This window comes from Brachyhypopomus gauderio, unplaced genomic scaffold (assembly GCF_052324685.1).
Source record: "Brachyhypopomus gauderio isolate BG-103 unplaced genomic scaffold, BGAUD_0.2 sc225, whole genome shotgun sequence".
Lineage (NCBI taxonomy): Eukaryota > Metazoa > Chordata > Actinopteri > Gymnotiformes > Hypopomidae > Brachyhypopomus > Brachyhypopomus gauderio.
Genome location: NW_027507046.1, coordinates 170577 through 190851, shown reverse-complemented (window position 1 = coordinate 190851; position 20275 = coordinate 170577). Strand labels below are relative to the sequence as shown.

Sequence of the window (20275 nt, the reverse complement as noted above, 5' to 3'; positions counted from 1 at the left end):
CGAACGTCACGCTCTTATGCGCTGAGCTCTTGACAACATGGTTATGTGGCAAAGAAGCATGGCTTCAGCATATATTTGAAAACTAGTCTATAGTCGAGAAGACCTTCAAAGTCTGCACTATGCAAAGCAAAAGTGGCCTAGTGGCCTAATGGATAAGGCATCAGCCTTCGGAGCTGAGGATTGTGGGTTCGAGTCCCATCTGGGTCATACATTGGAGACTAAAGAGTACATTCTCATTCTTTGGCTTGCCTGCAGACTTCCTCTATCTTCTTTCTTTAGACCCTTTGTAAAGGTAAGTCTGCAAACAAGCTCACTGTGAAAGCATACAACAATGAGCCATAGAGAAGAACCTTAGACGTCAACCCATGCAGAACAGTACAACATTGCTGACCTCTACATGGCATGTTTGTCTGAGAAGCGAAGAGGAATGAAAAGCATGATGTACTGTCTCACGTGGTTATTGAGCAAATCAAGGACAGGTCCATGGAAAAATGAAACAGTAGCTGAAAATGTGATCTGGCTTGAAAAGATGTGTAAATTGCTCATGGAAAAGCACTGTGATTGGTGTTTACTTTTTGGCGACCTCTAAAGTTTAGCTGCGCAGGGTGCCAGTGGTGTAGTGGTATCATGCAAGATTCCCATTCTTGTGAACCAGGTTCGATTCCCGGCTGGCGCACAGACAAGGAATGTAGAGAGTTCTTTTCTTTCTCCGAACGTCACACTCTTATGCGCTGAGCTCTTGCCAACATGGTTATGTGCAAAAGAAGCATGGCTTCAGCATATATTTGAAAACTAGTCTATAGTCGAGAAGACCTTCAAAGTCTGCACTATGCAAAGCAAAAGTGGCCTAGTGGCCTAATGGATAAGGCATCAGCCTTCGGAGCTGAGGATTGTGGGTTCGAGTCCCATCTGGGTCATACATTGGAGACTAAAGAGTACATTCTCATTCTTTGGCTTGCCTGCAGACTTCCTCTATCTTCTTTCTTTAGACCCTTTGTAAAGGTAAGTCTGCAAACAAGCTGACTGTGAAAGCATACAACAATGAGCCATAGAGAAGAACCTTAGACGTCAACCCATGCAGAACAGTACAACATTGCTGACCTCTACATGGCATGTTTGTCTGAGAAGCGAAGAGGAATGAAAAGCATGATGTACTGTCTCACGTGGTTATTGAGCAAATCAAGTACAGGTCCATGGAAAAATGAAACAGTAGCTGAAAATGTGATCTGGCTTGAAAAGATGTGTAAATTGCTCATGGAAAAGCACTGTGATTGGTGTTTACTTTTTGGCGACCTCTAAAGTTTAGCTGCGCAGGGTGCCAGTGGTGTAGTGGTATCATGCAAGATTCCCATTCTTGTGAACCGGGTTCGATTCCCGGCTGGCGCACAGACAAGGAATGTAGAGAGTACTTTTCTTTCTCCGAACGTCACGCTCTTATGCGCTGAGCTCTTGCCAACATGGTTATGTGGCAAAGAAGCATGGCTTCAGCATATATTTGAAAACTAGTCTATAGTCGAGAAGACCTTCAAAGTCTGCACTATGCAAAGCAAAAGTATCCCAGTGGCCTAATGGATAAGGCATCAGCCTTCGGAGCTGAGGATTGTGGGTTCGAGTCCCATCTGGGTCATACATTGGAGACTAAAGTACATTCTCATTCTTTGGCTTGCCAGCAGACTTTCTCTGTCTTCTTTCTTTAGACCCTTTGTAAAGCTAAGTCTGCAAACAAGCTGAGTGTGAAAGCATACAACAATGAGCCATAGAGAAGAACCTTAGACGTCAACCCATGCAGAACAGTACAACATTGTTGACCTCTACATGGCATGTTTGTCTGAGAAGCGAAGAGGAATGAAAAGCATGATGTACTGTCTCACGTGGTTATTGAGCAAATCAAGGACAGGTCCATGGAAAAATGAAACAGTAGCTGAAAATGTGATCTGGCTTGAAAAGATGTGTAAATTGCTCATGGAAAAGCACTGTGATTGGTGTTTACTTTTTGGCGACCTCTAAAGAGTAGCTGCGCAGGGTGCCAGTGGTGTAGTGGTATCATGCAAGATTCCCATTCTTGTGAACCGGGTTCGATTCCCGGCTGGCGCACAGACAAGGAATGTAGAGAGTTCTTTTCTTTCTCCGAACGTCACGCTCTTATGCGCTGAGCTCTTGCCAACATGGTTATGTGGCAAAGAAGCATGGCTTCAGCATATATTTGAAAACTAGTCTATAGTCGAGAAGACCTTCAAAGTCTGCACTATGCAAAGCAAAAGTGGCCTAGTGGCCTAATGGATAAGGCATCAGCCTTCGGAGCTGAGGATTGTGGGTTCGAGTCCCATCTGGGTCATACATTGGAGACTAAAGAGTACATTCTCATTCTTTGGCTTGCCTGCAGACTTCCTCTATCTTCTTTCTTTAGACCCTTTGTAAAGGTAAGTCTGCAAACAAGCTCACTGTGAAAGCATACAACAATGAGCCATAGAGAAGAACCTTAGACGTCAACCCATGCAGAACAGTACAACATTGCTGACCTCTACATGGCATGTTTGTCTGAGAAGCGAAGAGGAATGAAAAGCATGATGTACTGTCTCACGTGGTTATTGAGCAAATCAAGGACAGGTCCATGGAAAAATGAAACAGTAGCTGAAAATGTGATCTGGCTTGAAAAGATGTGTAAATTGCTCATGGAAAAGCACTGTGATTGGTGTTTACTTTTTGGCGACCTCTAAAGTTTAGCTGCGCAGGGTGCCAGTGGTGTAGTGGTATCATGCAAGATTCCCATTCTTGTGAACCAGGTTCGATTCCCGGCTGGCGCACAGACAAGGAATGTAGAGAGTTCTTTTCTTTCTCCGAACGTCACACTCTTATGCGCTGAGCTCTTGCCAACATGGTTATGTGCAAAAGAAGCATGGCTTCAGCATATATTTGAAAACTAGTCTATAGTCGAGAAGACCTTCAAAGTCTGCACTATGCAAAGCAAAAGTGGCCTAGTGGCCTAATGGATAAGGCATCAGCCTTCGGAGCTGAGGATTGTGGGTTCGAGTCCCATCTGGGTCATACATTGGAGACTAAAGAGTACATTCTCATTCTTTGGCTTGCCTGCAGACTTCCTCTATCTTCTTTCTTTAGACCCTTTGTAAAGGTAAGTCTGCAAACAAGCTGACTGTGAAAGCATACAACAATGAGCCATAGAGAAGAACCTTAGACGTCAACCCATGCAGAACAGTACAACATTGCTGACCTCTACATGGCATGTTTGTCTGAGAAGCGAAGAGGAATGAAAAGCATGATGTACTGTCTCACGTGGTTATTGAGCAAATCAAGTACAGGTCCATGGAAAAATGAAACAGTAGCTGAAAATGTGATCTGGCTTGAAAAGATGTGTAAATTGCTCATGGAAAAGCACTGTGATTGGTGTTTACTTTTTGGCGACCTCTAAAGTTTAGCTGCGCAGGGTGCCAGTGGTGTAGTGGTATCATGCAAGATTCCCATTCTTGTGAACCGGGTTCGATTCCCGGCTGGCGCACAGACAAGGAATGTAGAGAGTACTTTTCTTTCTCCGAACGTCACGCTCTTATGCGCTGAGCTCTTGCCAACATGGTTATGTGGCAAAGAAGCATGGCTTCAGCATATATTTGAAAACTAGTCTATAGTCGAGAAGACCTTCAAAGTCTGCACTATGCAAAGCAAAAGTATCCCAGTGGCCTAATGGATAAGGCATCAGCCTTCGGAGCTGAGGATTGTGGGTTCGAGTCCCATCTGGGTCATACATTGGAGACTAAAGTACATTCTCATTCTTTGGCTTGCCAGCAGACTTCCTCTGTCTTCTTTCTTTAGACCCTTTGTAAAGCTAAGTCTGCAAACAAGCTGAGTGTGAAAGCATACAACAATGAGCCATAGAGAAGAACCTTAGACGTCAACCCATGCAGAACAGTACAACATTGTTGACCTCTACATGGCATGTTTGTCTGAGAAGCGAAGAGGAATGAAAAGCATGATGTACTGTCTCACGTGGTTATTGAGCAAATCAAGGACAGGTCCATGGAAAAATGAAACAGTAGCTGAAAATGTGATCTGGCTTGAAAAGATGTGTAAATTGCTCATGGAAAAGCACTGTGATTGGTGTTTACTTTTTGGCGACCTCTAAAGAGTAGCTGCGCAGGGTGCCAGTGGTGTAGTGGTATCATGCAAGATTCCCATTCTTGTGAACCGGGTTCGATTCCCGGCTGGCGCACAGACAAGGAATGTAGAGAGTTCTTTTCTTTCTCCGAACGTCACGCTCTTACGCGCTGAGCTCTTGCCAACATGGTTATGTGGCAAAGAAGCATGGCTTCAGCATATATTTGAAAACTAGTCTATAGTCGAGAAGACCTTCAAAGTCTGCACTATGCAAAGCAAAAGTGGCCCAGTGGCCTAATAGATAAGGCATCAGCCTTCGGAGCTGAGGATTGTGGGTTCGAGTCCCATCTGGGTCATACATTGGAGACTAAAGAGTACATTCTCATTCTTTGGCTTGCCTGCAGACTTCCTCTATCTTCTTTCTTTAGACCCTTTGTAAAGCTAAGTCTGCAAACAAGCTGAGTGTGAAAGCATACAACAATGAGCCATAGAGAAGAACCTTAGACGTCAACCCATGCAGAACAGTACAACATTGTTGACCTCTACATGGCATGTTTGTCTGAGAAGCGAAGAGGAATGAAAAGCATGATGTACTGTCTCACGTGGTTATTGAGCAAATCAAGGACAGGTCCATGGAAAAATGAAACAGTAGCTGAAAATGTGATCTGGCTTGAAAAGATGTGTAAATTGCTCATGGAAAAGCACTGTGATTGGTGTTTACTTTTTGGCGACCTCTAAAGAGTAGCTGCGCAGGGTGCCAGTGGTGTAGTGGTATCATGCAAGATTCCCATTCTTGTGAACCGGGTTCGATTCCCGGCTGGCGCACAGACAAGGAATGTAGAGAGTTCTTTTCTTTCTCCGAACGTCACGCTCTTATGCGCTGAGCTCTTGCCAACATGGTTATGTGGCAAAGAAGCATGGCTTCAGCATATATTTGAAAACTAGTCTATAGTCGAGAAGACCTTCAAAGTCTGCACTATGCAAAGCAAAAGTGGCCCAGTGGCCTAATAGATAAGGCATCAGCCTTCGGAGCTGAGGATTGTGGGTTCGAGTCCCATCTGGGTCATACATTGGAGACTAAAGAGTACATTCTCATTCTTTGGCTTGCCTGCAGACTTCCTCTATCTTCTTTCTTTAGACCCTTTGTAAAGGTAAGTCTGCAAACAAGCTGGTTGTGAAAGCATACAACAATGAGCCATAGAGAAGAACCTTAGACGTCAACCCATGCAGAACAGTACAACATTGTTGACCTCTACATGGCATGTTTGTCTGAGAAGCGAAGAGGAATGAAAAGCATGATGTACTGTCTCACGTGGTTATTGAGCAAATCAAGGACAGGTCCATGGAAAAATGAAACAGTAGCTGAAAATGTGATCTGGCTTGAAAAGATGTGTAAATTCCTCATGGAATAGCACTGTGATTGGTGTTTACTTTTTGGCGACCTCTAAAGAGTAGCTGCGCAGGGTGCCAGTGGTGTAGTGGTATCATGCAAGATTCCCATTCTTGTGAACCGGGTTCGATTCCCGGCTGGCGCACAGACAAGGAATGTAGAGAGTACTTTTCTTTCTCCGAACGTCACGCTCTTATGCGCTGAGCTCTTGCCAACATGGTTATGTGCAAAAGAAGCATGGCTTCAGCATATATTTGAAAACTAGTCTATAGTCGAGAAGACCTTCAAAGTCTGCACTATGCAAAGCAAAAGTGGTCCAGTGGCCTAATGGATAAGCCATCAGCCTTCGGAGCTGAGGATTGTGGGTTCGAGTCCCATCTGGGTCATACATTGGAGACTAAAGAGTACATTCTCATTCTTTGGCTTGCCTGCAGACTTCCTCTATCTTCTTTCTTTAGACCCTTTGTAAAGGTAAGTCTGCAAACAAGCTGACTGTGAAAGCATACAACAATGAGCCATAGAGAAGAACCTTAGACGTCAACCCATGCAGAACAGTACAACATTGCTGACCTCTACATGGCATGTTTGTCTGAGAAGCGAAGAGGAATGAAAAGCATGATGTACTGTCTCATGTGGTTATTGAGCAAATCAAGTACAGGTCCATGGAAAAATGAAACAGTAGCTGAAAATGTGATCTGGCTTGAAAATATGTGTAAATTGCTCATGGAAAAGCACTGTGATTGGTGTTTACTTTTTGGCGACCTCTAAAGTTTAGCTGCGCAGGGTGCCAGTGGTGTAGTGGTATCATGCAAGATTCCCATTCTTGTGAACCGGGTTCGATTCCCGGCTGGCGCACAGACAAGGAATGTAGAGAGTACTTTTCTTTCTCCGAACGTCACGCTCTTATGCGCTGAGCTCTTGCCAACATGGTTATGTGGCAAAGAAGCATGGCTTCAGCATATATTTGAAAACTAGTCTATAGTCGAGAAGACCTTCAAAGTCTGCACTATGCAAAGCAAAAGTGGCCTAGTGGCCTAATGGATAAGGCATCAGCCTTCGGAGCTGAGGATTGTGGGTTCGAGTCCCATCTGGGTCATACATTGGAGACTAAAGAGTACATTCTCATTCTTTGGCTTGCCTGCAGACTTCCTCTATCTTCTTTCTTTAGACCCTTTGTAAAGGTAAGTCTGCAAACAAGCTGACTGTGAAAGCATACAACAATGAGCCATAGAGAAGAACCTTAGACGTCAACCCATGCAGAACAGTACAACATTGCTGACCTCTACATGGCATGTTTGTCTGAGAAGCGAAGAGGAATGAAAAGCATGATGTACTGTCTCACGTGGTTATTGAGCAAATCAAGTACAGGTCCATGGAAAAATGAAACAGTAGCTGAAAATGTGATCTGGCTTGAAAAGATGTGTAAATTGCTCATGGAAAAGCACTGTGATTGGTGTTTACTTTTTGGCGACCTCTAAAGTTTAGCTGCGCAGGGTGCCAGTGGTGTAGTGGTATCATGCAAGATTCCCATTCTTGTGAACCGGGTTCGATTCCCGGCTGGCGCACAGACAAGGAATGTAGAGAGTTCTTTTCTTTCTCCGAACGTCACGCTCTTATGCGCTGAGCTCTTGCCAACATGGTTATGTGGCAAAGAAGCATGGCTTCAGCATATATTTGAAAACTAGTCTATAGTCGAGAAGACCTTCAAAGTCTGCACTATGCAAAGCAAAAGTGGCCCAGTGGCCTAATAGATAAGGCATCAGCCTTCGGAGCTGAGGATTGTGGGTTCGAGTCCCATCTGGGTCATACATTGGAGACTAAAGAGTACATTCTCATTCTTTGGCTTGCCTGCAGACTTCCTCTATCTTCTTTCTTTAGACCCTTTGTAAAGGTAAGTCTGCAAACAAGCTGAGTGTGAAAGCATACAACAATGAGCCATAGAGAAGAACCTTAGACGTCAACCCATGCAGAACAGTACAACATTGTTGACCTCTACATGGCATGTTTGTCTGAGAAGCGAAGAGGAATGAAAAGCATGATGTACTGTCTCACGTGGTTATTGAGCAAATCAAGGACAGGTCCATGGAAAAATGAAACAGTAGCTGAAAATGTGATCTGGCTTGAAAAGATGTGTAAATTGCTCATGGAAAAGCACTGTGATTGGTGTTTACTTTTTGGCGACCTCTAAAGTTTAGCTGCGCAGGGTGCCAGTGGTGTAGTGGTATCATGCAAGATTCCCATTCTTGTGAACCAGGTTCGATTCCCGGCTGGCGCACAGACAAGAAATGTAGAGAGTTCTTTTCTTTCTCCGAACGTCACACTCTTATGCGCTGAGCTCTTGCCAACATGGTTATGTGCAAAAGAAGCATGGCTTCAGCATATATTTGAAAACTAGTCTATAGTCGAGAAGACCTTCAAAGTCTGCACTATGCAAAGCAAAAGTGGCCTAGTGGCCTAATGGATAAGGCATCAGCCTTCGGAGCTGAGGATTGTGGGTTCGAGTCCCATCTGGGTCATACATTGGAGACTAAAGAGTACATTCTCATTCTTTGGCTTGCCTGCAGACTTCCTCTATCTTCTTTCTTTAGACCCTTTGTAAAGGTAAGTCTGCAAACAAGCTGAGTGTGAAAGCATACAACAATGAGCCATAGAGAAGAACCTTAGACGTCAACCCATGCAGAACAGTACAACATTGTTGACCTCTACATGGCATGTTTGTCTGAGAAGCGAAGAGGAATGAAAAGCATGATGTACTGTCTCACGTGGTTATTGAGCAAATCAAGGACAGGTCCATGGAAAAATGAAACAGTAGCTGAAAATGTGATCTGGCTTGAAAAGATGTGTAAATTGCTCATGGAAAAGCACTGTGATTGGTGTTTACTTTTTGGCGACCTCTAAAGTTTAGCTGCGCAGGGTGCCAGTGGTGTAGTGGTATCATGCAAGATTCCCATTCTTGTGAACCAGGTTCGATTCCCGGCTGGCGCACAGACAAGAAATGTAGAGAGTTCTTTTCTTTCTCCGAACGTCACACTCTTATGCGCTGAGCTCTTGCCAACATGGTTATGTGCAAAAGAAGCATGGCTTCAGCATATATTTGAAAACTAGTCTATAGTCGAGAAGACCTTCAAAGTCTGCACTATGCAAAGCAAAAGTGGCCTAGTGGCCTAATGGATAAGGCATCAGCCTTCGGAGCTGAGGATTGTGGGTTCGAGTCCCATCTGGGTCATACATTGGAGACTAAAGAGTACATTCTCATTCTTTGGCTTGCCTGCAGACTTCCTCTATCTTCTTTCTTTAGACCCTTTGTAAAGGTAAGTCTGCAAACAAGCTGACTGTGAAAGCATACAACAATGAGCCATAGAGAAGAACCTTAGACGTCAACCCATGCAGAACAGTACAACATTGCTGACCTCTACATGGCATGTTTGTCTGAGAAGCGAAGAGGAATGAAAAGCATGATGTACTGTCTCATGTGGTTATTGAGCAAATCAAGTACAGGTCCATGGAAAAATGAAACAGTAGCTGAAAATGTGATCTGGCTTGAAAATATGTGTAAATTGCTCATGGAAAAGCACTGTGATTGGTGTTTACTTTTTGGCGACCTCTAAAGTTTAGCTGCGCAGGGTGCCAGTGGTGTAGTGGTATCATGCAAGATTCCCATTCTTGTGAACCGGGTTCGATTCCCGGCTGGCGCACAGACAAGGAATGTAGAGAGTACTTTTCTTTCTCCGAACGTCACGCTCTTATGCGCTGAGCTCTTGCCAACATGGTTATGTGGCAAAGAAGCATGGCTTCAGCATATATTTGAAAACTAGTCTATAGTCGAGAAGACCTTCAAAGTCTGCACTATGCAAAGCAAAAGTGGCCTAGTGGCCTAATGGATAAGGCATCAGCCTTCGGAGCTGAGGATTGTGGGTTCGAGTCCCATCTGGGTCATACATTGGAGACTAAAGAGTACATTCTCATTCTTTGGCTTGCCTGCAGACTTCCTCTATCTTCTTTCTTTAGACCCTTTGTAAAGGTAAGTCTGCAAACAAGCTGACTGTGAAAGCATACAACAATGAGCCATAGAGAAGAACCTTAGACGTCAACCCATGCAGAACAGTACAACATTGCTGACCTCTACATGGCATGTTTGTCTGAGAAGCGAAGAGGAATGAAAAGCATGATGTACTGTCTCACGTGGTTATTGAGCAAATCAAGTACAGGTCCATGGAAAAATGAAACAGTAGCTGAAAATGTGATCTGGCTTGAAAAGATGTGTAAATTGCTCATGGAAAAGCACTGTGATTGGTGTTTACTTTTTGGCGACCTCTAAAGTTTAGCTGCGCAGGGTGCCAGTGGTGTAGTGGTATCATGCAAGATTCCCATTCTTGTGAACCGGGTTCGATTCCCGGCTGGCGCACAGACAAGGAATGTAGAGAGTTCTTTTCTTTCTCCGAACGTCACGCTCTTATGCGCTGAGCTCTTGCCAACATGGTTATGTGGCAAAGAAGCATGGCTTCAGCATATATTTGAAAACTAGTCTATAGTCGAGAAGACCTTCAAAGTCTGCACTATGCAAAGCAAAAGTGGCCCAGTGGCCTAATAGATAAGGCATCAGCCTTCGGAGCTGAGGATTGTGGGTTCGAGTCCCATCTGGGTCATACATTGGAGACTAAAGAGTACATTCTCATTCTTTGGCTTGCCTGCAGACTTCCTCTATCTTCTTTCTTTAGACCCTTTGTAAAGGTAAGTCTGCAAACAAGCTGAGTGTGAAAGCATACAACAATGAGCCATAGAGAAGAACCTTAGACGTCAACCCATGCAGAACAGTACAACATTGTTGACCTCTACATGGCATGTTTGTCTGAGAAGCGAAGAGGAATGAAAAGCATGATGTACTGTCTCACGTGGTTATTGAGCAAATCAAGGACAGGTCCATGGAAAAATGAAACAGTAGCTGAAAATGTGATCTGGCTTGAAAAGATGTGTAAATTGCTCATGGAAAAGCACTGTGATTGGTGTTTACTTTTTGGCGACCTCTAAAGTTTAGCTGCGCAGGGTGCCAGTGGTGTAGTGGTATCATGCAAGATTCCCATTCTTGTGAACCAGGTTCGATTCCCGGCTGGCGCACAGACAAGAAATGTAGAGAGTTCTTTTCTTTCTCCGAACGTCACACTCTTATGCGCTGAGCTCTTGCCAACATGGTTATGTGCAAAAGAAGCATGGCTTCAGCATATATTTGAAAACTAGTCTATAGTCGAGAAGACCTTCAAAGTCTGCACTATGCAAAGCAAAAGTGGCCTAGTGGCCTAATGGATAAGGCATCAGCCTTCGGAGCTGAGGATTGTGGGTTCGAGTCCCATCTGGGTCATACATTGGAGACTAAAGAGTACATTCTCATTCTTTGGCTTGCCTGCAGACTTCCTCTATCTTCTTTCTTTAGACCCTTTGTAAAGGTAAGTCTGCAAACAAGCTGACTGTGAAAGCATACAACAATGAGCCATAGAGAAGAACCTTAGACGTCAACCCATGCAGAACAGTACAACATTGCTGACCTCTACATGGCATGTTTGTCTGAGAAGCGAAGAGGAATGAAAAGCATGATGTACTGTCTCACGTGGTTATTGAGCAAATCAAGGACAGGTCCATGGAAAAATGAAACAGTAGCTGAAAATGTGATCTGGCTTGAAAAGATGTGTAAATTGCTCATGGAAAAGCACTGTGATTGGTGTTTACTTTTTGGCGACCTCTAAAGTTTAGCTGCGCAGGGTGCCAGTGGTGTAGTGGTATCATGCAAGATTCCCATTCTTGTGAACCAGGTTCGATTCCCGGCTGGCGCACAGACAAGGAATGTAGAGAGTTCTTTTCTTTCTCCGAACGTCACACTCTTATGCGCTGAGCTCTTGCCAACATGGTTATGTGCAAAAGAAGCATGGCTTCAGCATATATTTGAAAACTAGTCTATAGTCGAGAAGACCTTCAAAGTCTGCACTATGCAAAGCAAAAGTGGCCTAGTGGCCTAATGGATAAGGCATCAGCCTTCGGAGCTGAGGATTGTGGGTTCGAGTCCCATCTGGGTCATACATTGGAGACTAAAGAGTACATTCTCATTCTTTGGCTTGCCTGCAGACTTCCTCTATCTTCTTTCTTTAGACCCTTTGTAAAGGTAAGTCTGCAAACAAGCTGACTGTGAAAGCATACAACAATGAGCCATAGAGAAGAACCTTAGACGTCAACCCATGCAGAACAGTACAACATTGCTGACCTCTACATGGCATGTTTGTCTGAGAAGCGAAGAGGAATGAAAAGCATGATGTACTGTCTCACGTGGTTATTGAGCAAATCAAGTACAGGTCCATGGAAAAATGAAACAGTAGCTGAAAATGTGATCTGGCTTGAAAAGATGTGTAAATTGCTCATGGAAAAGCACTGTGATTGGTGTTTACTTTTTGGCGACCTCTAAAGTTTAGCTGCGCAGGGTGCCAGTGGTGTAGTGGTATCATGCAAGATTCCCATTCTTGTGAACCGGGTTCGATTCCCGGCTGGCGCACAGACAAGGAATGTAGAGAGTTCTTTTCTTTCTCCGAACGTCACGCTCTTATGCGCTGAGCTCTTGCCAACATGGTTATGTGGCAAAGAAGCATGGCTTCAGCATATATTTGAAAACTAGTCTATAGTCGAGAAGACCTTCAAAGTCTGCACTATGCAAAGCAAAAGTGGCCCAGTGGCCTAATAGATAAGGCATCAGCCTTCGGAGCTGAGGATTGTGGGTTCGAGTCCCATCTGGGTCATACATTGGAGACTAAAGAGTACATTCTCATTCTTTGGCTTGCCTGCAGACTTCCTCTATCTTCTTTCTTTAGACCCTTTGTAAAGGTAAGTCTGCAAACAAGCTGAGTGTGAAAGCATACAACAATGAGCCATAGAGAAGAACCTTAGACGTCAACCCATGCAGAACAGTACAACATTGTTGACCTCTACATGGCATGTTTGTCTGAGAAGCGAAGAGGAATGAAAAGCATGATGTACTGTCTCACGTGGTTATTGAGCAAATCAAGGACAGGTCCATGGAAAAATGAAACAGTAGCTGAAAATGTGATCTGGCTTGAAAAGATGTGTAAATTCCTCATGGAATAGCACTGTGATTGGTGTTTACTTTTTGGCGACCTCTAAAGAGTAGCTGCGCAGGGTGCCAGTGGTGTAGTGGTATCATGCAAGATTCCCATTCTTGTGAACCGGGTTCGATTCCCGGCTGGCGCACAGACAAGGAATGTAGAGAGTACTTTTCTTTCTCCGAACGTCACGCTCTTATGCGCTGAGCTCTTGCCAACATGGTTATGTGCAAAAGAAGCATGGCTTCAGCATATATTTGAAAACTAGTCTATAGTCGAGAAGACCTTCAAAGTCTGCACTATGCAAAGCAAAAGTGGCCCAGTGGCCTAATGGATAAGGCATCAGCCTTCGGAGCTGAGGATTGTGGGTTCGAGTCCCATCTGGGTCATACATTGGAGACTAAAGAGTACATTCTCATTCTTTGGCTTGCCTGCAGACTTCCTCTATCTTCTTTCTTTAGACCCTTTGTAAAGGTAAGTCTGCAAACAAGCTGACTGTGAAAGCATACAACAATGAGCCATAGAGAAGAACCTTAGACGTCAACCCATGCAGAACAGTACAACATTGCTGACCTCTACATGGCATGTTTGTCTGAGAAGCGAAGAGGAATGAAAAGCATGATGTACTGTCTCACGTGGTTATTGAGCAAATCAAGGACAGGTCCATGGAAAAATGAAACAGTAGCTGAAAATGTGATCTGGCTTGAAAAGATGTGTAAATTGCTCATGGAAAAGCACTGTGATTGGTGTTTACTTTTTGGCGACCTCTAAAGTTTAGCTGCGCAGGGTGCCAGTGGTGTAGTGGTATCATGCAAGATTCCCATTCTTGTGAACCAGGTTCGATTCCCGGCTGGCGCACAGACAAGAAATGTAGAGAGTTCTTTTCTTTCTCCGAACGTCACACTCTTATGCGCTGAGCTCTTGCCAACATGGTTATGTGCAAAAGAAGCATGGCTTCAGCATATATTTGAAAACTAGTCTATAGTCGAGAAGACCTTCAAAGTCTGCACTATGCAAAGCAAAAGTGGCCTAGTGGCCTAATGGATAAGGCATCAGCCTTCGGAGCTGAGGATTGTGGGTTCGAGTCCCATCTGGGTCATACATTGGAGACTAAAGAGTACATTCTCATTCTTTGGCTTGCCTGCAGACTTCCTCTATCTTCTTTCTTTAGACCCTTTGTAAAGGTAAGTCTGCAAACAAGCTGACTGTGAAAGCATACAACAATGAGCCATAGAGAAGAACCTTAGACGTCAACCCATGCAGAACAGTACAACATTGCTGACCTCTACATGGCATGTTTGTCTGAGAAGCGAAGAGGAATGAAAAGCATGATGTACTGTCTCACGTGGTTATTGAGCAAATCAAGTACAGGTCCATGGAAAAATGAAACAGTAGCTGAAAATGTGATCTGGCTTGAAAAGATGTGTAAATTGCTCATGGAAAAGCACTGTGATTGGTGTTTACTTTTTGGCGACCTCTAAAGTTTAGCTGCGCAGGGTGCCAGTGGTGTAGTGGTATCATGCAAGATTCCCATTCTTGTGAACCGGGTTCGATTCCCGGCTGGCGCACAGACAAGGAATGTAGAGAGTTCTTTTCTTTCTCCGAACGTCACGCTCTTATGCGCTGAGCTCTTGCCAACATGGTTATGTGGCAAAGAAGCATGGCTTCAGCATATATTTGAAAACTAGTCTATAGTCGAGAAGACCTTCAAAGTCTGCACTATGCAAAGCAAAAGTGGCCCAGTGGCCTAATAGATAAGGCATCAGCCTTCGGAGCTGAGGATTGTGGGTTCGAGTCCCATCTGGGTCATACATTGGAGACTAAAGAGTACATTCTCATTCTTTGGCTTGCCTGCAGACTTCCTCTATCTTCTTTCTTTAGACCCTTTGTAAAGGTAAGTCTGCAAACAAGCTGAGTGTGAAAGCATACAACAATGAGCCATAGAGAAGAACCTTAGACGTCAACCCATGCAGAACAGTACAACATTGTTGACCTCTACATGGCATGTTTGTCTGAGAAGCGAAGAGGAATGAAAAGCATGATGTACTGTCTCACGTGGTTATTGAGCAAATCAAGGACAGGTCCATGGAAAAATGAAACAGTAGCTGAAAATGTGATCTGGCTTGAAAAGATGTGTAAATTCCTCATGGAATAGCACTGTGATTGGTGTTTACTTTTTGGCGACCTCTAAAGAGTAGCTGCGCAGGGTGCCAGTGGTGTAGTGGTATCATGCAAGATTCCCATTCTTGTGAACCGGGTTCGATTCCCGGCTGGCGCACAGACAAGGAATGTAGAGAGTACTTTTCTTTCTCCGAACGTCACGCTCTTATGCGCTGAGCTCTTGCCAACATGGTTATGTGCAAAAGAAGCATGGCTTCAGCATATATTTGAAAACTAGTCTATAGTCGAGAAGACCTTCAAAGTCTGCACTATGCAAAGCAAAAGTGGCCCAGTGGCCTAATGGATAAGCCATCAGCCTTCGGAGCTGAGGATTGTGGGTTCGAGTCCCATCTGGGTCATACATTGGAGACTAAAGAGTACATTCTCATTCTTTGGCTTGCCTGCAGACTTCCTCTATCTTCTTTCTTTAGACCCTTTGTAAAGGTAAGTCTGCAAACAAGCTCAGTGTGAAAGCATACAACAATGAGCCATAGAGAAGAACCTTAGACGTCAACCCATGCAGAACAGTACAACATTGCTGACCTCTACATGGCATGCTTGTCTGAGAAGCTAAGAGGAATGAAAAGCATGATGTACTGTCTCACGTGGTTATTGAGCAAATCAAGGACAGGTCCATGGAAAAATGAAACAGTAGCTGAAAATGTGATCTGGCTTGAAAAGATGTGTAAATTGCTCATGGAAAAGCACTGTGATTGGTGTTTACTTTTTGGCGACCTCTAAAGTTTAGCTGCGCAGGGTGCCAGTGGTGTAGTGGTATCATGCAAGATTCCCATTCTTGTGAACCGGGTTCGATTCCCGGCTGGCGCACAGACAAGGAATGTAGAGAGTACTTTTCTTTCTCCGAACGTCACGCTCTTATGCGCTGAGCTCTTGCCAACATGGTTATGTGGCAAAGAAGCATGGCTTCAGCATATATTTGAAAACTAGTCTATAGTCGAGAAGACCTTCAAAGTCTGCACTATGCAAAGCAAAAGTGGCCCAGTGGCCTAATGGATAAGGCTTCACCCTTCGGAGCTGAGGATTGTGGGTTCGAGTCCCATCTGGGTCATACATTGGAGACTAAACAGTACATTCTCATTCTTTAGCTTGCCTGCAGACTTCCTCTATCTTCTTTCTTTAGACCCTTTGTAAAGGTAAGTCTGCAAACAAGCTAAGTGTGAAAGCATACAACAATGAGCCATAGAGAAGAACCTTAGACGTCAACCCATGCAGAACAGTACAACATTGTTGACCTCTACATGGCATGTTTGTCTGAGAAGCGAAGAGGAATGAAAAGCATGATGTACTGTCTCACGTGGTTATTGAGCAAATCAAGGACAGGTCCATGGAAAAATGAAACAGTAGCTGAAAATGTGATCTGGCTTGAAAAGATGTGTAAATTGTTCATGGAAAAGCACTGTGATTGGTGTTTACTTTTTGGCGACCTCTAAAGTTTAGCTGCGCAGGGTGCCAGTGGTGTAGTGGTATCATGCAAGATTCCCATTCTTGTGAACCGGGTTCGATTCCCGGCTGGCGCACAGACAAGGAATGTAGAGAGTACTTTTCTTTCTCCGAACGTCACGCTCTTATGCGCTGAGCTCTTGCCAACATGGTTATGTGGCAAAGAAGCATGGCTTCAGCATATATTTGAAAACTAGTCTATAGTCGAGAAGACCTTCAAAGTCTGCACTATGCAAAGCAAAAGTGGCCCAGTGGCCTAATGGATAAGGCTTCACCCTTCGGAGCTGAGGATTGTGGGTTCGAGTCCCATCTGGGTCATACATTGGAGACTAAACAGTACATTCTCATTCTTTAGCTTGCCTGCAGACTTCCTCTATCTTCTTTCTTTAGACCCTTTGTAAAGGTAAGTCTGCAAACAAGCTAAGTGTGAAAGCATACAACAATGAGCCATAGAGAAGAACCTTAGACGTCAACCCATGCAGAACAGTACAACATTGTTGACCTCTACATGGCATGTTTGTCTGAGAAGCGAAGAGGAATGAAAAGCATGATGTACTGTCTCACGTGGTTATTGAGCAAATCAAGGACAGGTCCATGGAAAAATGAAACAGTAGCTGAAAATGTGATCTGGCTTGAAAAGATGTGTAAATTGTTCATGGAAAAGCACTGTGATTGGTGTTTACTTTTTGGCGACCTCTAAAGTTTAGCTGCGCAGGGTGCCAGTGGTGTAGTGGTATCATGCAAGATTCCCATTCTTGTGAACCAGGTTCGATTCCCGGCTGGCGCACAGACAAGGAATGTAGAGAGTACTTTTCTTTCTCCGAACGTCACGCTCTTATGCGCTGAGCTCTTGCCAACATGGTTATGTGGCAAAGAAGCATGGCTTCAGCATATATTTGAAAACTAGTCTATAGTCGAGAAGACCTTCAAAGTCTGCACTATGCAAAGCAAAAGTGGCCCAGTGGCCTAATGGATAAGGCATCAGCCTTCGGAGCTGAGGATTGTGGGTTCGAGTCCCATCTGGGTCATACATTGGAGACTAAACAGTACATTCTCATTCTTTGGCTTGCCTGCAGACTTCCTCTATCTTCTTTCTTTAGACCCTTTGTAAAGGTAAGTCTGCAAACAAGCTGAGTGTGAAAGCATACAACAATGAGCCATAGAGAAGAACCTTAGACGTCAACCCATGCAGAACAGTACAACATTGTTGACGTCTACATGGCATGTTTGTCTGAGAAGCGAAGAGGAATGAAAAGCATGATGTACTGTCTCACGTGGTTATTGAGCAAATCAAGGACAGGTCCATGGAAAAATGAAACAGTAGCTGAAAATGTGATCTGGCTTGAAAAGATGTGTAAATTGCTCATGGAAAAGCACTGTGATTGGTGTTTACTTTTTGGCGACCTCTAAAGTTTAGCTGCACAGGGTGCCAGTGGTGTAGTGGTATCATGCAAGATTCCCATTCTTGTGATCCGGGTTCGATTCCCGGCTGGCGCACAGACAAGGAATGTAGAGAGTACTTTTCTTTCTCCGAACGTCACGCTCTTATGCGCTGAGCTCTTGCCAACATGGTTATGTGCAAAAGAAGCATGGCTTCAGCATATATTTGAAAACTAGTCTATAGTCGAGAAGACCTTCAAAGTCTGCACTATGCAAAGCAAAAGTGGCCCAGTGGTCTAATGGATAAGGCATCAGCCTTCGGAGCTGAGGATTGTGGGTTCGAGTCCCATCTGGGTCATACATTGGAGACTAAAGAGTACATTCTCATTCTTTGGCTTGCCTGCAGACTTCCTCTGTCTTCTTTCTTTAGACCCTTTGTAAAGGTAAGTCTGCAAACAAGCTGACTGTGAAAGCATACAACAATGAGCCATAGAGAAGAACCTTAGACGTCAACCCATGCAGAACAGTACAACATTGTTGTCCTCTACATGGCATGTTTGTCTGAGAAGCGAAGAGGAATGAAAAGCATGATGTACTGTCTCACGTGGTTATTGAGCAAATCAAGGACAGGTCCATGGAAAAATGAAACAGTAGCTGAAAATGTGATCTGGCTTGAAAAGATGTGTAAATTGCTCATGGAAAAGCACTGTGATTGGTGTTTACTTTTTGGCGACCTCTAAAGTGTAGCTGCGCAGGGTGCCAGTGGTGTAGTGGTATCATGCATGATTCCCATTCTTGTGAACCGGGTTCGATTCCCGGCTGGCGCACAGACATGGAATGTAGAGAGTTCTTTTCTTTCTCCGAACGTCACGCTCTTATGCGCTGAGCTCTTGCCAACATGGTTATGTGCAAAAGAAGCATGGCTTCAGCATATATTTGAAAACTAGACTATAGTCGAGAAGACCTTCAAAGTCTGCACTATGCAAAGCAAAAGTGGCCCAGTGGCCTAATGGATAAGGCATCAGCCTTCGGAGCTGAGGATTGTGGGTTCGAGTCCCATCTGGGTCATACATTGGAGACTAAAGAGTACATTCTCATTCTTTGGCTTGCCTGCAGACTTCCTCTGTCTTCTTTCTTTAGACCCTTTGTAAAGCTAAGTCTGCAAACAAGCTGAGTGTGAAAGCATACAACAATGAGCCATAGAGAAGAACCTTAGACGTCAACCCATGCAGAACAGTACAACATTGTTGACCTCTACATGGCATGCTTGTCTGAGAAGCGAAGAGGAATGAAAAGCATGATGTACTGTCTCACGTGGTTATTGAGCAAATCAAGGACAGGTCCATGGAAAAATGAAACAGTAGCTGAAAATGTGATCTGGCTTGAAAAGATGTGTAAATTGCTCATGGAAAAGCACTGTGATTGGTGTTTACTTTTTGGCGACCTCTAAAGTTTAGCTGCGCAGGGTGCCAGTGGTGTAGTGGTATCATGCAAGATTCCCATTCTTGTGAACCGGGTTCGATTCCCGGCTGGCGCACAGACAAGGAATGTAGAGAGTACTTTTCTTTCTCCGAACGTCACGCTCTTATGCGCTGAGCTCTTGCCAACATGGTTATGTGGCAAAGAAGCATGGCTTCAGCATATATTTGAAAACTAGTCTATAGTCGAGAAGACCTTCAAAGTCTGCACTATGCAAAGCAAAAGTGGCCCAGTGGCCTAATGGATAAGGCATCAGCCTTCGGAGCTGAGGATTGTGGGTTCGAGTCCCATCTGGGTCATACATTGGAGACTAAAGAGTACATTCTCATTCTTTGGCTTGCCTGCAGACTTCCTCTGTCTTCTTTCTTTAGACCCTTTGTAAAGCTAAGTCTGCAAACAAGCTGAGTGTGAAAGCATACAACAATGAGCCATAGAGAAGAACCTTAGACGTCAACCCATGCAGAACAGTACAACATTGTTGACCTCTACATGGCATGTTTGTCTGAGAAGCGAAGAGGAATGAAAAGCATGATGTACTGTCTCACGTGGTTATTGAGCAAATCAAGGACAGGTCCATGGAAAAATGAAACAGTAGCTGAAAATGTGATCTGGCTTGAAAAGATGTGTAAATTGCTCATGGAAAAGCACTGTGATTGGTGTTTACTTTTTGGCGACCTCTAAAGAGTAGCTGCGCAGGGTGCCAGTGGTGTAGTGGTATCATGCAAGATTCCCATTCTTGTGAACCGGGTTCGATTCCCGGCTGGCGCACAGACAAGGAATGTAGAGAGTACTTTTCTTTCTCCGAACGTCACGCTCTTATGCGCTGAGCTCTTGCCAACATGGTTATGTGCAAAAGAAGCATGGCTTCAGCATATATTTGAAAACTAGTCTATAGTCGAGAAGACCTTCAAAGTCTGCACTATGCAAAGCAAAAGTGGCCCAGTGGCCTAATGGATAAGGCATCAGCCTTCGGAGCTGAGGATTGTGGGTTCGAGTCCCATCTGGGTCATACATTGGAGACTAAACAGTACATTCTCATTCTTTGGCTTGCCTGCAGACTTCCTCTATCTTCTTTCTTTAGACCCTTTGTAAAGGTAAGTCTGCAAACAAGCTGAGTGTGAAAGCATACAACAATGAGCCATAGAGAAGAACCTTAGACGTCAACCCATGCAGAACAGTACAACATTGTTGACCTCTACAT

The 20275-nt window shown here is 44.3% G+C and overlaps 57 non-coding genes across 57 annotated transcripts; all 57 read left to right on the top strand.

Moving 5' to 3' along the window:
* Window positions 1-134: 134 nt before the first annotated feature.
* On the top strand, window positions 135-207 carry trnar-ucg (transfer RNA arginine (anticodon UCG)). Its single transcript has one exon. It is a non-coding gene; the product is annotated as a tRNA-Arg (tRNA).
* A 398-nt stretch (window positions 208-605) lies between these two features.
* trnag-ccc (transfer RNA glycine (anticodon CCC)) lies at window positions 606-676 on the top strand. The gene has a single exon. It is a non-coding gene; the product is annotated as a tRNA-Gly (tRNA).
* Window positions 677-844: 168 nt separating this feature from the next.
* Window positions 845-917, top strand: trnar-ucg (transfer RNA arginine (anticodon UCG)). The gene has a single exon. It is a non-coding gene; the product is annotated as a tRNA-Arg (tRNA).
* Window positions 918-1315: 398 nt separating this feature from the next.
* trnag-ccc (transfer RNA glycine (anticodon CCC)) lies at window positions 1316-1386 on the top strand. Its single transcript has one exon. It is a non-coding gene; the product is annotated as a tRNA-Gly (tRNA).
* Window positions 1387-1554: 168 nt separating this feature from the next.
* On the top strand, window positions 1555-1629 carry trnar-ucg (transfer RNA arginine (anticodon UCG)). Its single transcript has one exon. It is a non-coding gene; the product is annotated as a tRNA-Arg (tRNA).
* A 394-nt stretch (window positions 1630-2023) lies between these two features.
* trnag-ccc (transfer RNA glycine (anticodon CCC)) lies at window positions 2024-2094 on the top strand. Its single transcript has one exon. It is a non-coding gene; the product is annotated as a tRNA-Gly (tRNA).
* Window positions 2095-2262: 168 nt separating this feature from the next.
* Window positions 2263-2335, top strand: trnar-ucg (transfer RNA arginine (anticodon UCG)). The gene has a single exon. It is a non-coding gene; the product is annotated as a tRNA-Arg (tRNA).
* A 398-nt stretch (window positions 2336-2733) lies between these two features.
* trnag-ccc (transfer RNA glycine (anticodon CCC)) lies at window positions 2734-2804 on the top strand. The gene has a single exon. It is a non-coding gene; the product is annotated as a tRNA-Gly (tRNA).
* A 168-nt stretch (window positions 2805-2972) lies between these two features.
* Window positions 2973-3045, top strand: trnar-ucg (transfer RNA arginine (anticodon UCG)). Its single transcript has one exon. It is a non-coding gene; the product is annotated as a tRNA-Arg (tRNA).
* Window positions 3046-3443: 398 nt separating this feature from the next.
* On the top strand, window positions 3444-3514 carry trnag-ccc (transfer RNA glycine (anticodon CCC)). The gene has a single exon. It is a non-coding gene; the product is annotated as a tRNA-Gly (tRNA).
* A 168-nt stretch (window positions 3515-3682) lies between these two features.
* On the top strand, window positions 3683-3757 carry trnar-ucg (transfer RNA arginine (anticodon UCG)). Its single transcript has one exon. It is a non-coding gene; the product is annotated as a tRNA-Arg (tRNA).
* Window positions 3758-4151: 394 nt separating this feature from the next.
* trnag-ccc (transfer RNA glycine (anticodon CCC)) lies at window positions 4152-4222 on the top strand. The gene has a single exon. It is a non-coding gene; the product is annotated as a tRNA-Gly (tRNA).
* Window positions 4223-4390: 168 nt separating this feature from the next.
* Window positions 4391-4463, top strand: trnar-ucg (transfer RNA arginine (anticodon UCG)). Its single transcript has one exon. It is a non-coding gene; the product is annotated as a tRNA-Arg (tRNA).
* Window positions 4464-4861: 398 nt separating this feature from the next.
* Window positions 4862-4932, top strand: trnag-ccc (transfer RNA glycine (anticodon CCC)). Its single transcript has one exon. It is a non-coding gene; the product is annotated as a tRNA-Gly (tRNA).
* A 168-nt stretch (window positions 4933-5100) lies between these two features.
* On the top strand, window positions 5101-5173 carry trnar-ucg (transfer RNA arginine (anticodon UCG)). Its single transcript has one exon. It is a non-coding gene; the product is annotated as a tRNA-Arg (tRNA).
* Window positions 5174-5571: 398 nt separating this feature from the next.
* trnag-ccc (transfer RNA glycine (anticodon CCC)) lies at window positions 5572-5642 on the top strand. Its single transcript has one exon. It is a non-coding gene; the product is annotated as a tRNA-Gly (tRNA).
* Window positions 5643-5810: 168 nt separating this feature from the next.
* On the top strand, window positions 5811-5883 carry trnar-ucg (transfer RNA arginine (anticodon UCG)). Its single transcript has one exon. It is a non-coding gene; the product is annotated as a tRNA-Arg (tRNA).
* A 398-nt stretch (window positions 5884-6281) lies between these two features.
* On the top strand, window positions 6282-6352 carry trnag-ccc (transfer RNA glycine (anticodon CCC)). Its single transcript has one exon. It is a non-coding gene; the product is annotated as a tRNA-Gly (tRNA).
* A 168-nt stretch (window positions 6353-6520) lies between these two features.
* On the top strand, window positions 6521-6593 carry trnar-ucg (transfer RNA arginine (anticodon UCG)). Its single transcript has one exon. It is a non-coding gene; the product is annotated as a tRNA-Arg (tRNA).
* A 398-nt stretch (window positions 6594-6991) lies between these two features.
* trnag-ccc (transfer RNA glycine (anticodon CCC)) lies at window positions 6992-7062 on the top strand. Its single transcript has one exon. It is a non-coding gene; the product is annotated as a tRNA-Gly (tRNA).
* Window positions 7063-7230: 168 nt separating this feature from the next.
* trnar-ucg (transfer RNA arginine (anticodon UCG)) lies at window positions 7231-7303 on the top strand. The gene has a single exon. It is a non-coding gene; the product is annotated as a tRNA-Arg (tRNA).
* Window positions 7304-7701: 398 nt separating this feature from the next.
* Window positions 7702-7772, top strand: trnag-ccc (transfer RNA glycine (anticodon CCC)). The gene has a single exon. It is a non-coding gene; the product is annotated as a tRNA-Gly (tRNA).
* Window positions 7773-7940: 168 nt separating this feature from the next.
* trnar-ucg (transfer RNA arginine (anticodon UCG)) lies at window positions 7941-8013 on the top strand. The gene has a single exon. It is a non-coding gene; the product is annotated as a tRNA-Arg (tRNA).
* A 398-nt stretch (window positions 8014-8411) lies between these two features.
* Window positions 8412-8482, top strand: trnag-ccc (transfer RNA glycine (anticodon CCC)). Its single transcript has one exon. It is a non-coding gene; the product is annotated as a tRNA-Gly (tRNA).
* Window positions 8483-8650: 168 nt separating this feature from the next.
* Window positions 8651-8723, top strand: trnar-ucg (transfer RNA arginine (anticodon UCG)). Its single transcript has one exon. It is a non-coding gene; the product is annotated as a tRNA-Arg (tRNA).
* A 398-nt stretch (window positions 8724-9121) lies between these two features.
* On the top strand, window positions 9122-9192 carry trnag-ccc (transfer RNA glycine (anticodon CCC)). Its single transcript has one exon. It is a non-coding gene; the product is annotated as a tRNA-Gly (tRNA).
* A 168-nt stretch (window positions 9193-9360) lies between these two features.
* On the top strand, window positions 9361-9433 carry trnar-ucg (transfer RNA arginine (anticodon UCG)). Its single transcript has one exon. It is a non-coding gene; the product is annotated as a tRNA-Arg (tRNA).
* A 398-nt stretch (window positions 9434-9831) lies between these two features.
* On the top strand, window positions 9832-9902 carry trnag-ccc (transfer RNA glycine (anticodon CCC)). Its single transcript has one exon. It is a non-coding gene; the product is annotated as a tRNA-Gly (tRNA).
* A 168-nt stretch (window positions 9903-10070) lies between these two features.
* trnar-ucg (transfer RNA arginine (anticodon UCG)) lies at window positions 10071-10143 on the top strand. The gene has a single exon. It is a non-coding gene; the product is annotated as a tRNA-Arg (tRNA).
* A 398-nt stretch (window positions 10144-10541) lies between these two features.
* On the top strand, window positions 10542-10612 carry trnag-ccc (transfer RNA glycine (anticodon CCC)). Its single transcript has one exon. It is a non-coding gene; the product is annotated as a tRNA-Gly (tRNA).
* Window positions 10613-10780: 168 nt separating this feature from the next.
* On the top strand, window positions 10781-10853 carry trnar-ucg (transfer RNA arginine (anticodon UCG)). The gene has a single exon. It is a non-coding gene; the product is annotated as a tRNA-Arg (tRNA).
* Window positions 10854-11251: 398 nt separating this feature from the next.
* trnag-ccc (transfer RNA glycine (anticodon CCC)) lies at window positions 11252-11322 on the top strand. Its single transcript has one exon. It is a non-coding gene; the product is annotated as a tRNA-Gly (tRNA).
* A 168-nt stretch (window positions 11323-11490) lies between these two features.
* Window positions 11491-11563, top strand: trnar-ucg (transfer RNA arginine (anticodon UCG)). Its single transcript has one exon. It is a non-coding gene; the product is annotated as a tRNA-Arg (tRNA).
* Window positions 11564-11961: 398 nt separating this feature from the next.
* trnag-ccc (transfer RNA glycine (anticodon CCC)) lies at window positions 11962-12032 on the top strand. Its single transcript has one exon. It is a non-coding gene; the product is annotated as a tRNA-Gly (tRNA).
* A 168-nt stretch (window positions 12033-12200) lies between these two features.
* Window positions 12201-12273, top strand: trnar-ucg (transfer RNA arginine (anticodon UCG)). The gene has a single exon. It is a non-coding gene; the product is annotated as a tRNA-Arg (tRNA).
* Window positions 12274-12671: 398 nt separating this feature from the next.
* On the top strand, window positions 12672-12742 carry trnag-ccc (transfer RNA glycine (anticodon CCC)). The gene has a single exon. It is a non-coding gene; the product is annotated as a tRNA-Gly (tRNA).
* A 168-nt stretch (window positions 12743-12910) lies between these two features.
* trnar-ucg (transfer RNA arginine (anticodon UCG)) lies at window positions 12911-12983 on the top strand. Its single transcript has one exon. It is a non-coding gene; the product is annotated as a tRNA-Arg (tRNA).
* A 398-nt stretch (window positions 12984-13381) lies between these two features.
* Window positions 13382-13452, top strand: trnag-ccc (transfer RNA glycine (anticodon CCC)). Its single transcript has one exon. It is a non-coding gene; the product is annotated as a tRNA-Gly (tRNA).
* A 168-nt stretch (window positions 13453-13620) lies between these two features.
* On the top strand, window positions 13621-13693 carry trnar-ucg (transfer RNA arginine (anticodon UCG)). Its single transcript has one exon. It is a non-coding gene; the product is annotated as a tRNA-Arg (tRNA).
* A 398-nt stretch (window positions 13694-14091) lies between these two features.
* trnag-ccc (transfer RNA glycine (anticodon CCC)) lies at window positions 14092-14162 on the top strand. Its single transcript has one exon. It is a non-coding gene; the product is annotated as a tRNA-Gly (tRNA).
* Window positions 14163-14330: 168 nt separating this feature from the next.
* On the top strand, window positions 14331-14403 carry trnar-ucg (transfer RNA arginine (anticodon UCG)). The gene has a single exon. It is a non-coding gene; the product is annotated as a tRNA-Arg (tRNA).
* A 398-nt stretch (window positions 14404-14801) lies between these two features.
* trnag-ccc (transfer RNA glycine (anticodon CCC)) lies at window positions 14802-14872 on the top strand. Its single transcript has one exon. It is a non-coding gene; the product is annotated as a tRNA-Gly (tRNA).
* Window positions 14873-15040: 168 nt separating this feature from the next.
* Window positions 15041-15113, top strand: trnar-ucg (transfer RNA arginine (anticodon UCG)). Its single transcript has one exon. It is a non-coding gene; the product is annotated as a tRNA-Arg (tRNA).
* Window positions 15114-15511: 398 nt separating this feature from the next.
* On the top strand, window positions 15512-15582 carry trnag-ccc (transfer RNA glycine (anticodon CCC)). The gene has a single exon. It is a non-coding gene; the product is annotated as a tRNA-Gly (tRNA).
* Window positions 15583-15750: 168 nt separating this feature from the next.
* On the top strand, window positions 15751-15823 carry trnar-ucg (transfer RNA arginine (anticodon UCG)). Its single transcript has one exon. It is a non-coding gene; the product is annotated as a tRNA-Arg (tRNA).
* Window positions 15824-16221: 398 nt separating this feature from the next.
* trnag-ccc (transfer RNA glycine (anticodon CCC)) lies at window positions 16222-16292 on the top strand. Its single transcript has one exon. It is a non-coding gene; the product is annotated as a tRNA-Gly (tRNA).
* A 168-nt stretch (window positions 16293-16460) lies between these two features.
* trnar-ucg (transfer RNA arginine (anticodon UCG)) lies at window positions 16461-16533 on the top strand. Its single transcript has one exon. It is a non-coding gene; the product is annotated as a tRNA-Arg (tRNA).
* A 398-nt stretch (window positions 16534-16931) lies between these two features.
* Window positions 16932-17002, top strand: trnag-ccc (transfer RNA glycine (anticodon CCC)). Its single transcript has one exon. It is a non-coding gene; the product is annotated as a tRNA-Gly (tRNA).
* A 168-nt stretch (window positions 17003-17170) lies between these two features.
* trnar-ucg (transfer RNA arginine (anticodon UCG)) lies at window positions 17171-17243 on the top strand. The gene has a single exon. It is a non-coding gene; the product is annotated as a tRNA-Arg (tRNA).
* Window positions 17244-17641: 398 nt separating this feature from the next.
* Window positions 17642-17712, top strand: trnag-ccc (transfer RNA glycine (anticodon CCC)). Its single transcript has one exon. It is a non-coding gene; the product is annotated as a tRNA-Gly (tRNA).
* Window positions 17713-17880: 168 nt separating this feature from the next.
* trnar-ucg (transfer RNA arginine (anticodon UCG)) lies at window positions 17881-17953 on the top strand. The gene has a single exon. It is a non-coding gene; the product is annotated as a tRNA-Arg (tRNA).
* A 398-nt stretch (window positions 17954-18351) lies between these two features.
* trnag-ccc (transfer RNA glycine (anticodon CCC)) lies at window positions 18352-18422 on the top strand. The gene has a single exon. It is a non-coding gene; the product is annotated as a tRNA-Gly (tRNA).
* A 168-nt stretch (window positions 18423-18590) lies between these two features.
* On the top strand, window positions 18591-18663 carry trnar-ucg (transfer RNA arginine (anticodon UCG)). Its single transcript has one exon. It is a non-coding gene; the product is annotated as a tRNA-Arg (tRNA).
* A 398-nt stretch (window positions 18664-19061) lies between these two features.
* On the top strand, window positions 19062-19132 carry trnag-ccc (transfer RNA glycine (anticodon CCC)). Its single transcript has one exon. It is a non-coding gene; the product is annotated as a tRNA-Gly (tRNA).
* A 168-nt stretch (window positions 19133-19300) lies between these two features.
* On the top strand, window positions 19301-19373 carry trnar-ucg (transfer RNA arginine (anticodon UCG)). Its single transcript has one exon. It is a non-coding gene; the product is annotated as a tRNA-Arg (tRNA).
* Window positions 19374-19771: 398 nt separating this feature from the next.
* trnag-ccc (transfer RNA glycine (anticodon CCC)) lies at window positions 19772-19842 on the top strand. Its single transcript has one exon. It is a non-coding gene; the product is annotated as a tRNA-Gly (tRNA).
* Window positions 19843-20010: 168 nt separating this feature from the next.
* On the top strand, window positions 20011-20083 carry trnar-ucg (transfer RNA arginine (anticodon UCG)). The gene has a single exon. It is a non-coding gene; the product is annotated as a tRNA-Arg (tRNA).
* Window positions 20084-20275: the final 192 nt, after the last annotated feature.